This window comes from Eschrichtius robustus, chromosome 1 (assembly GCF_028021215.1).
Source record: "Eschrichtius robustus isolate mEscRob2 chromosome 1, mEscRob2.pri, whole genome shotgun sequence".
Taxonomy (NCBI): Eukaryota; Metazoa; Chordata; class Mammalia; order Artiodactyla; family Eschrichtiidae; genus Eschrichtius; species Eschrichtius robustus.
The window spans coordinates 13,839,545-13,849,712 of NC_090824.1; the positions used below are offsets into that span (position 1 = coordinate 13,839,545).

General features: G+C 41.5%; 1 non-coding gene across 1 annotated transcript; it reads left to right on the forward strand.

The window, feature by feature from the left end:
- The first annotated feature begins 1,715 nt into the window (after positions 1-1,715).
- TRNAV-CAC (transfer RNA valine (anticodon CAC)) lies at positions 1,716-1,788 on the forward strand. Its single transcript has one exon. It is a non-coding gene; the product is annotated as a tRNA-Val (tRNA).
- The last annotated feature ends 8,380 nt before the right edge of the window (positions 1,789-10,168 follow it).

Below are 10,168 nucleotides of genomic sequence, written 5' to 3' on the forward strand. Positions count from 1 at the left end.
TAAACACCTAACTTAACTGCGGACACAGTTTCTCCTTAGAGACCAACAATATTGGTTTAGAATGTGTTGCAAGGAAGACATGAATTCTTTCCTAAATAATTATGCCCGGGGTTAGTTGCATAGGTAACAGTAATTAAGCAAATCCCTGAGATAGTGATTTACAAATTATTAATGCAAAGTGTATTTTCTTTCTCTCCACTGTAGATTTACTTTATTATCACATCCATGAAAAATGTTAATAGAAATATGTATATTTAATATTCACCTATTAAGGATGTCATTTGGCTTTTCATTCGCCACTTTAAACCACTTTCAACTCCAGTGCTTTTATAAATTACAATTTTTGAGGCAAAGACTAGGGAAATAATTCACCTAATTTTTGCAAATTACTTTGTTCAAAATAATTTGCAGACAAATTTTAACGTTATGAAACTCCCATTCCCCCATCAGATTATGTTTCGTTTTGAATGTAACATTCCACATTTGTTCGGTAAGTATTCAAGTGGGCTCTTTGTGGAGCCCTGGGCGGGGCACCTAAGTGCTGTAGAAATTGAGAATAAACACTTGACTGTTTTTGCTTTTAGTTACCTTGGAGACCTCTTTCATTGTCAAGGTTGAAACCTTGGAGAGCTCGTCCTTTTTCAAGATTTTCAACTCCATGCTGACCTTTCCAGCTCTGTAGACCTCCAGGCCCACATCCCCTCTCAGGTATCCTGTCATCTGAAACCAAACTCCACCTCTAGGCTGGTCTTAGGCTGGGACGTGCCTTTGGCTGGGCCTTGAAGTGTGGGGTGTGGATGGGTGTGCGGAGAGAGGCAGGGGAGGTGTTCTAGGTAGGAAAGCAATTAATTAGGAATAAAACAGGTGTGGTGGCAACGCTCTCAGGCTCCTGTGGACTGGGGTGATGGGAGAGAATTAAAGCAGGTAAACCTTGTGTTCCACTGATGATCAGTGAGGTGGTGTCAGTGCACAGAATGGAGTGGAAGGACCCTGGAGGCAGGGGGACCAGCCAGGAGGCTGTTTTACTGTTGCAAGTATACCATAGGACAGTATCGATGACAGTGACAGACCATTTCCATCCTTTTGGATGAGAGGGTCATGGGCCCTTTGAGAATATAATGAAAGCTATGGGTGTGATCCCCAGAAAAATATGCACACATATACCACATATTATGTGTGGTTTTGGAGGGTTGGTTCATGGGTCCAGTAGGTGATTTGAGGTCCCCAAAGGACACAGGAATATTTGCGCGGTCTAACTGGCGGGAGTAAATTGGGAGACTCTGGGAAAGAAGGGAACACGTTTAGTTTCGTACAACAGGACAGGTGAGTGGGGGTGTGCTCAGGACAACTGGACACCTGCCTGGAGCTGTGAGGAAAGGCCAGGCAGCATGGCTGGAGGGGGAGAGCTGAGTCATTTGATTCAGTCGCAAGAGTTTATATTTTGAGAATGAACGGGTTTCCTGAATTAACAATAAGCAGAAAGCAATCAAGTATTTCCCAGTATAAATGCTGGGGGCACTATTTATGTGGGTAATCTTCCTAGAAGTGTTTGAGATCACTGTGACAAAAGCCATACATAAAGATTAGACTCTAGGTGAATCCCTAAGTAAATTAGTTCATTAATATTCATTGTGAAGCTTAAAAATTAAACGTAAGATGTAAGACTCAAGATCAGGATAAAAGATGACCATCTAAAATTATAGTTATTAGGGACTTCCCTGGTAGTCCAGTGGCTAAGACTCTGCGCTCACAATGCAGGGGGCCCAGGTTTGATCCCTGGTCAGGGAACTAGATCCCACGTGACGCAACTAAGAGTTAGCATGCTGCAACTAAAAGATCCCGCATGATGCAACTAAAGATCCCTCATGCTGCAACAAAGATCCTGCATGTGGCAACGACGATCCCGTGTGCCACAACTAAGACCCAGCGCAGCCAAATTAAATAAATAAATAAATATATTTTTAAAAGGGTATAAATGCTTTAAAAAATAAAATTATAGTTATTAAAATAAGCTTAAGAGAACCGATACATCAAGATGTCTCAGATTTTCAAAATTGCTTTCGCAGTGTCTACAGGCTGCAAGGGAAGCAGTTGCAGGTCAGAATAGCATGCCTCCGCATCCCAGCTTCTCTGCGTGGCAGCCAAGCAGCATCATCTTTTGACCCTGTAACCTGCACTCAAGGTGGGACTTTTTGGAAACTGATCTCCTGGGAGCAGTTGTGTAGAAGTAGGCTGCTCTCCCAGAAGAGGTGAGGGAAAATGATATGGTTAGTTCCCAAAATATCCAGGGCTGCCATCCACTCTCTACAAGAAATCACCACTCTGACATTTGGATTTGGGGAATTCACCAGTTCTAACCGGAGCCAAAGAGTCGCACCTATTTCAGAGACTAAGCGTGGGACACATCCCTGAATCTTCCCTCAGTCACCCTCCCATGCTGTTGCCACCTTCCCAAAAGTTCTGGAGGTCATTGGGCAGGCCATGCAGGGTCCTGAGTGGGTCTCAGCTGGCACTGACCACAGTATAGCCATGAGCCACTCCGGCCAGAACTGAGCACATGTCATGACTTTCTCGGAACCTACACCCTCTGTTCACTACAACCTACGCTAGGTCTCTCCATACAGGCTCTTCAGATAACCTGAAAGCAGAGACTTTAAAATGGATTTTGTGCACTGTCGGTGGGAAGGTAAATTGATACAGCCACTATGGAGAACAGTATGGAGGTTCCTTAAAAAACTAAAAATAGAACTACCATATGACCCAGCAATTCCACTACTGGGCATATACCCTGAGAAAACCATAATTCAAAAAGAGTCATGTACCACAATGTTCATTGCAGCTCTATTTACAATAGCCAGGACATGGAAGCAGCCTAAGTGTCCATCGACAGATGAATGGATAACGATGTGGCACATATATACAATGGAATATTACTCAGCCATAAAAAGAAATAAAATTGAGTTATTTGTAGTGAGGTGGATGGACCTAGAGGCTGTCATACAGAGTGAAGTAAGTCAGAAAGAGAAAAATACTGTAGGCTAACACATACATATGGAATCTAAAAAAAAAAAAAAGGTTCTGAGGAACCTAGGGGCAGGACAGGCATAAAGACACAGATGTAGAGAATGGACTTGAGGACACAGGGAGGGGGAAGGGGAAGCTGGGACGAAGTGAGAGAGTGGCATGGACTTATATATACTACCAAATGTAAAATAGATAGCTAGTGGGTAGCAGCCGCATAGCACAAGTAGATCAGCTCTGTGCTTTGTGATCACCTAGAGGGGTGGGATAGGGAGGGTGGGAGGGAGGGAGACGCAAGAGGGAGGAGATATGGGGATATATGTATACGTATAGCTGATTCACTTTGTTATAAAGCAGAAACTAACACACCATTGTAAAGCAATTATACTCCAATAAAGACGTTAAAAAAAATGGATTTTGTGGGCACTCCTGGGCAGAGTGATTTACTTACCAAGATAATTGTTTGTGACACTTTCCAGGAGCTACATAACTTTTGGGATCCATTTGGATGGTTATGGCATAGGAAGTCTAAAAGCCCCCTGCTCCCCAGAACTTGCAACAACTGGAATGCTGTTGCTTATTTATTTTTACAGCACTTGTCCCTTATCAGGAAACATCGAATGACAAGAGAGGTGACTCAAGCCAAGGATTCCAGTGTCTGGTCCTATTAGTGGATGAACCATATTATTGGATGTACTGTAGCTCTGTGCAACCTTCACTGATGTTTGGAATGAGGACCCTGAGATACATACCACGCTGCATCATTGAGGAAGGATCAGACAAGACATCCACCAGTTTTTACAGGTGTTCTTTACAATAAGTGTTGATGCAAAATAAGATTTTCTCCTTGACTCCCAAAAGCAAAATTTCCAGAACTGCCTTGGTCTGCTCAGCTGGAAGAACCAGGGCTGGCTTGGTGGGAACCTGTCCTGGGTAAGGGGCTCCTGGAGGGGCTTAGACAGGCCTCATCAAAGAGCTGGGTTTAGGGCTTCCCTGGTGGCACAGTGATTGAGAGTCCGCCTGCCAATGCAGGGGACGTGGGTTCGAGCCCTGGTCTGGGAAGATCCCACATGCCGTGAAGCAACTGGGCCCGTGAGCCACAACTACTGAGCCTGCGCATCCGGAGCCTGTGCTCCGCAACAAGAGAGGCCGTGATAGTGAGAGGCCCGCACACCGCGATGAAGAGTGGCCCCCACTTGCCGCAACTAGAGAAAGCCCTCGCGCAGAAACGAAGACCCAACACAGCCATAAATAAATAAATTAATTAATTAATTAAAAAAAAAAAAAAGAGCTGGGTTTAAATCAAGGAGAAAGCAGAAGACAGTGTTAAGAGCCAGAGAAGCCATCCTGAGCATCAGGTACAAGGGTCAGGAAAGGCCGTAAGCAGGGAACAGGGTGGGGGACAAGAAATGAGGGGTCAGGTCAGACGGATGCTTGTATGACAGACAGTGACTTGGGACCAGCCCTGTGCCGGAGGAGGCAATGGCCCTGGGGGGCGGGGGGCGGGGTGGAGGGGGACCTGTTCTAATGGGAGGTGACCAAAGGGATTTGGGCAGATTGACCAACTAAGAGATGCCAGAACAGAATGAGGAAAATTCCAGAAAACAGAGGTTATATTTTTGAGACAGGAATAAAACTCCTAAAATCAGAGTTTGAAGTCTCCTTGTGTGATGGGTATTTTGCATATCTGTGCACAGGACTAATAAATGCTTATTAGTTACATGGCTACCCCTTGTCTCAAGCACAGGCTTCCTTCCGGTGTTTTGTGTGGTCTGGTCTCAAATTGCCTGAGTAAGCGAGGGGCTGCCCGGGCTTCTGGGGTATTTGTGGTGCAGGGTCTTGTCATCAGGCCCATTTTTCTGAGGCGATAACAGGTCTTTGCTCCCTCCCTTTGTCCTTCCTTTTGAATAGTAAATCCCTCATGCCGGGTGAAAAGCCTCCCTTTCTATTGGCACATCTGAAGTTCCTGTAGGTTGAGGGTCAGGAGCAGAGTGGGTCAAGCTGGCTGGAAGGAGCCTGGGCCCCATGTGGCTGTGGGTTTTTCACAGGCAGTGGCTTGCCGGTGCTGAGTCTGGACTCACACTGAGCCTGTTTGCTGCTTCTGTTGCCTTGTCAACCGCTTCTCCTGACTCCTCACTGCACTTCTCGCTCCTCTGTGATTGTGGGAGCAGTTCAGTGAGGCCCCCTCTAGCCTTTCCTCACATCGGCCTCACCTTGAGTTTTCCAGCTGGGGCCATGTACTACATGGGATGCCCCTCCTGGGAATGACACAGGGTTTTCAAGAGATTCAAACAAACAAACAAACCCTGGGGGAATGTCATCTCTGTGTTATGTTCCCTCAGCCCTTAGAGCCCAGGGCAGGGCTAGGAATCTTGTCAGTGTTGACTAAACGAAATATGGAGAGAAGTCAGATGCATGGGACACATTTAGGTGTTGGTGCAAAGCATAACCATCACTTCTGGCAGTTCTAAAAATTGATAGGATGATACGACATGTCAGTACTTTCAAAATCTCAGCCTCGGGCTTCCCAGGTGGCGCAGTGGTTGAGAGTCTGCCTGCCAATGCAGGGGACACGGGTTCGAGCCCTGGTCTGGGAGGATCCCACATGCCGCGGAGCGGCTGGGCCCGTGAGCCACAACTACTGAGCCTGCGCATCTGGAGCCTGTGCTCCGCAACAAGAGGGGCCGCGACAGTGAGGGGCCCGCACACCGCGATGAAGAGTGGCCCCCGCTTGCCGCAACTAGAGAAAGCCCTCGCACAGAAACGAAAGACCCAACACAGCCATAAATAAATAAATAAATAAAATTAAAAAAAAAAATATCTCAGCCTCTTGCTAATACGCTGGATCCTAGAGATTCTTGCTTTTTAGTTCTGTGGTTCGCCATGAGCATTTGCAGTTATTCAAGGGCGGGAGATCAGGTTTTCCCGAACATTCTGATTCTGAAAGCTTCACTTCTGGAAGGTCATTCATAAGCCCACTAACACGGAGCCCAGTGTCGCTGGCTGGCATATTAGAGATGCTAATTTAGTTTTCTGTCTTTATTACATGATCCCTTTTAAAAGAAAAACTCCCTCAGTACTATTCATCCAATTGCTCAGTCTCATGCCATGATGTATACAGTTTTACAGTAATTGAAAAAGCAATGAATAATACCCCAGCCAGTAAATAAATCACAAAGTTCATTAATTCAAAGCACTGAACATCAATTTGTAGAAGACTGTAGCACAGTGTAAAATAACATTACCTACAGTGTAAGAATGGGAAAGTGAGAATTAATTTTATTTTAATTTTTAATGCACTTAGCTCAAAAAAGATATTAAACATTAACATAATTTAATATATATGCTGGCATTTATTAAACCACTGATTCATGAACAAATTAAGCAATACATATTTTTTAAGTATTAAAGATTCAATAGTGATAATTAACTTGAATGTCAAAGAGGAAACCATTATCAGCACATTCTGCAGAATCCCCCAAAGATTATGCAACCCATATGCTGAAGGATTGTGAAAGGTTGCAATCAGCTACTTGATAATCCCAGGAGAGGTTGAAAGACATTATGCTTTCACTTGTTCTGATGAATCAGTTAGCTGAACGTTTGCGGATGGCAAAAAATCAGGAGATGAATTTCTGTCCTTGATGCCAACTTTCACTCTAACAGAGAAAGATCTATTTCTTCTATTTAGGCAAATCAAGCTGCATTATGGAGGTTCTGTCTACAACATAACCATCACTAATGATGCAGAAGGGAGGGCTACACTGGGAATGTTAGTCTGAACGACCATCACCACTAGGTGATTTCACTGCTGAGGTCTTCGAATTTGAGGGAGCTGCCTTGAATTTTGATTCTTTAAATACAAAAACTAACTCAAAAGAAGTAGCAAATTGGGATGATTTTTCACTAAAAGGAAAGAGTTGTCACTCTGGGGACTGAATTAGTGGATAAACCAATCAGGGACTAAACCAACATATACTGTTACGTTGTTTTTTTCCTGGTTGTGAAAGTGCACTTTTTTTGTGAAATTCCACTTGGTTGGTGTTGAGATTGTGCACAGGATTCCAAGCTGCTAAAAAAAGGACTCTATTGTCTTTGAAATTTGTCAGTGTATTTGTCTTTTCTAACAGGGCCTTTTGGCTTAAATTATGTAGTTTGATAGGCTACAATAATCAAATTAAATGAATGAGTGCCAGTGTCCACAAAACACACCCATAAATTCTATTGGTTAATTAACACTTTTTTATGTTCATAATTTTTCTGCGAATGAATCTCTTCCACTCGAGATTGTAATCTGCCTCACATCAGTGGCCTCCGCTGGTGCACCCCGTAGAGTCACTTTGGCTCATAGTTTGTAATTATTTATGCAAAAAATTAGCAATCAGAATTTGAAATTTATTTAAATAATCCTGGAAGAAATAAATTTGGGACTGAACTGTCCTTTCGAAAATAACTTTTTTCTCCTTTATTATAAAGGTTAAAATATTCATTTTATATTATTCATAAAAATATAAAATTGAATATGTATCTTTCTCAGAGCTCCACTATCCAGATGCCACTTTGTTTACGTTGGGGTACATAACCTTTTTTTTGCAAATATGCATATATATATTTCCAAAAGTGTGGTCATACTAAGCCTATTGTTTTAAAACCTGTTAAGAGACATGTCATAGGGAATTCCCTGGCGGTCCAGTGGTTATGACCCTGCGCTTTCACTGCCGAGGGCAGGGGTTCAATCTCTGGTCAGGGAACTAAGATCCCCTAACCTGCGGGGTGCGGCCAAAAAACAAAAATGTCATGTATCATGGCAGCTTTCCATGTTAACAAATATAAATCGGCTTCATCGCTTGTGAGGCTGCATAATATTTTACTTTCTGGACCTCTAGGTTGTTTCCACTTTTCACTATTTGTAATAGACTGAATTGTGTTCCCCCCAAATCCGTATGTTGAAGCCCTAACCCTCAATGTGACTATATTTGGAAATAGGGCTTTTAGAGAGGTAATTAATGTTAAATAAGGGTGGAGCCTTAATCCAATATGACTGGTATCCTTATATGAAGAGGAAACAAAGCCAGAGCAAAGCCACGTGAGGACATAGCGAGAAGGTGGCCATCGGCAAGCCAAGGAGGTCTCAGGAGAAACCAACCCTGCTGACGCCTTGACCTAGAAGCATATCTAAGATAAATTTTAAGATAAATTTCATGAAAAGGGCTAGTCCAAAAGTATTCCCTTCAGCGTCTCTTCTTCCCCTCAACCTTCTTGCCCTCTATTTTCTCTTCTCCTTTAACTTTTTACACGTATTACCAAATTTCCATCTAGAAGATTTCTACCGAGGTATCTTGCCACCATCAGTGTGTAATAATATCTGCTTTCTGCACAAACTGGTATTTTCAGTCTTAAAATCTTCACCATCATTTATTGTGGTGAAATTTGCATTTCTTTGACTATTAATAAGAACGCTATCTTTCCACCTGATTATTTGTAAATCTTTTGTGAATTGCATTTTTATTTCATTTTTCCCATTTTATCGGGGAGAGTCACATTTTCCTTATTCATTTATAAGAGCTCTTCATATGTCTTAAGGATATTAGTCCAGATGACCTAGTTTTTTTAAAAAAAATGATTGCTTCTCTTTTTACATTTGTTTGTGACAGTTTTCTGTAGTTCAGAAGTTTAAAAATTTAATCTAGCAAAAATTATTTTCTTTTTGGAATTTCTAAATTTGGTATCATGCTTAGAAAGATCTCATTTGACTCAAGATTTTAAAAATACCTATATTTCCTTCTAGTTTTTCATGTGTTTTAAAAATATTTAATCTTTGATCCTCCTAGAATTTATTTGCTACTAAGAAGAACTAGGGATATGATGTAATTTTTCCTCCAAACTAAAATTTATTTCAAGATCATTTATTGAATAATCCATACTTTCTTTACTGATATGAAATACCATATTTATGCTAGATCAAACTCTGTTTCTCTACTCTCTATTCTATTATGTCTACCTAGTTTTAAACCAGTGCCATATCCATATAAATTACAGTGGATTATTATAGCAATATATTTTAAATCTGGTAGAGTAAGTTTGTTGGACTATTTTAATTTAAATGGCATTCTCAGCTCTTATTACAAGGTTATAAACAATAGTTTGGATGGGATGAAGAAGGGCGTTGCTATTACCAATTGAGTCTTTAATTTCATCTCTGCTGCAGTTATACTGAAAAAATATCTCTTACATTGTCCCACCACGTCATCTTATGAGCATTATCTGCTAACGTTTGTGTTTCCCATTCTGGATTATGAGATCCTTGAAGGCATCTTGAGTGATAGTTCCCTCATTTGGAGTGATAGTTTATCACCAGTATAAAGCATAGTACTTAGCATGCAGTTAAAAGATAGTTTTGCTTTTTATTTTTTAAAATAAAAAACAAGGAGCTATTTTTTGTTCTCCATCTTTTTGATAACTTTTTCATTTCTTTTAGTTGATTTTTTTTTTTTTTTGCATTGAAGCATCATTTCAGTATTAACCCCACATTCTCATAAGCTGTTTGTAACACAAACATCTGTTTGTAAGTTTTTTGTAAGACTATGACTTGAATTAGATCGTCCTTGCTTAATAAGCCTGCTTTTAGTGACCCTGTTCCAACAGAGGTTATTAAACACTAACTATATTCTGTAAAAGTGTCAACCATATGATTTTGTAGGTTGGACTGCTAGTAGCAGTGTCAAAGGAGACTGAATGAAGAAGAGTTTTTTGTTATGTTTTGGTCAAGGCTGAAGCATATCTAGCACTGTGTCTAATCTTATTTCTGGCAATGGTTTTTCATGGTCTTGTTTTTTACCACAGTAAATAAAGGAGAGTACAATCTCCTCTCCCACTTTTAGGTGGGCAACCCAGCCTAGCTTGAGGAAGAGGGCAGCGCAGATTAACGGTGGTAAGGGGATGGATCTGGGTGTGTGTGTGTGTGTGTGTAAAGGCAGCACCTTTACAGTTGTACTTTTTTCATGGCACAGTGGTGTCTATGTGGGTACTTTCATTCCTGTAGGAGACACTAAGAATTAACTAAAAATTTTCAAAGGGTTGAACCCTAAGAACTTAGCAAAAAAAGAAATTGGAAAAAAATAACACCAAAAAAAACCTCTGTCCTTAT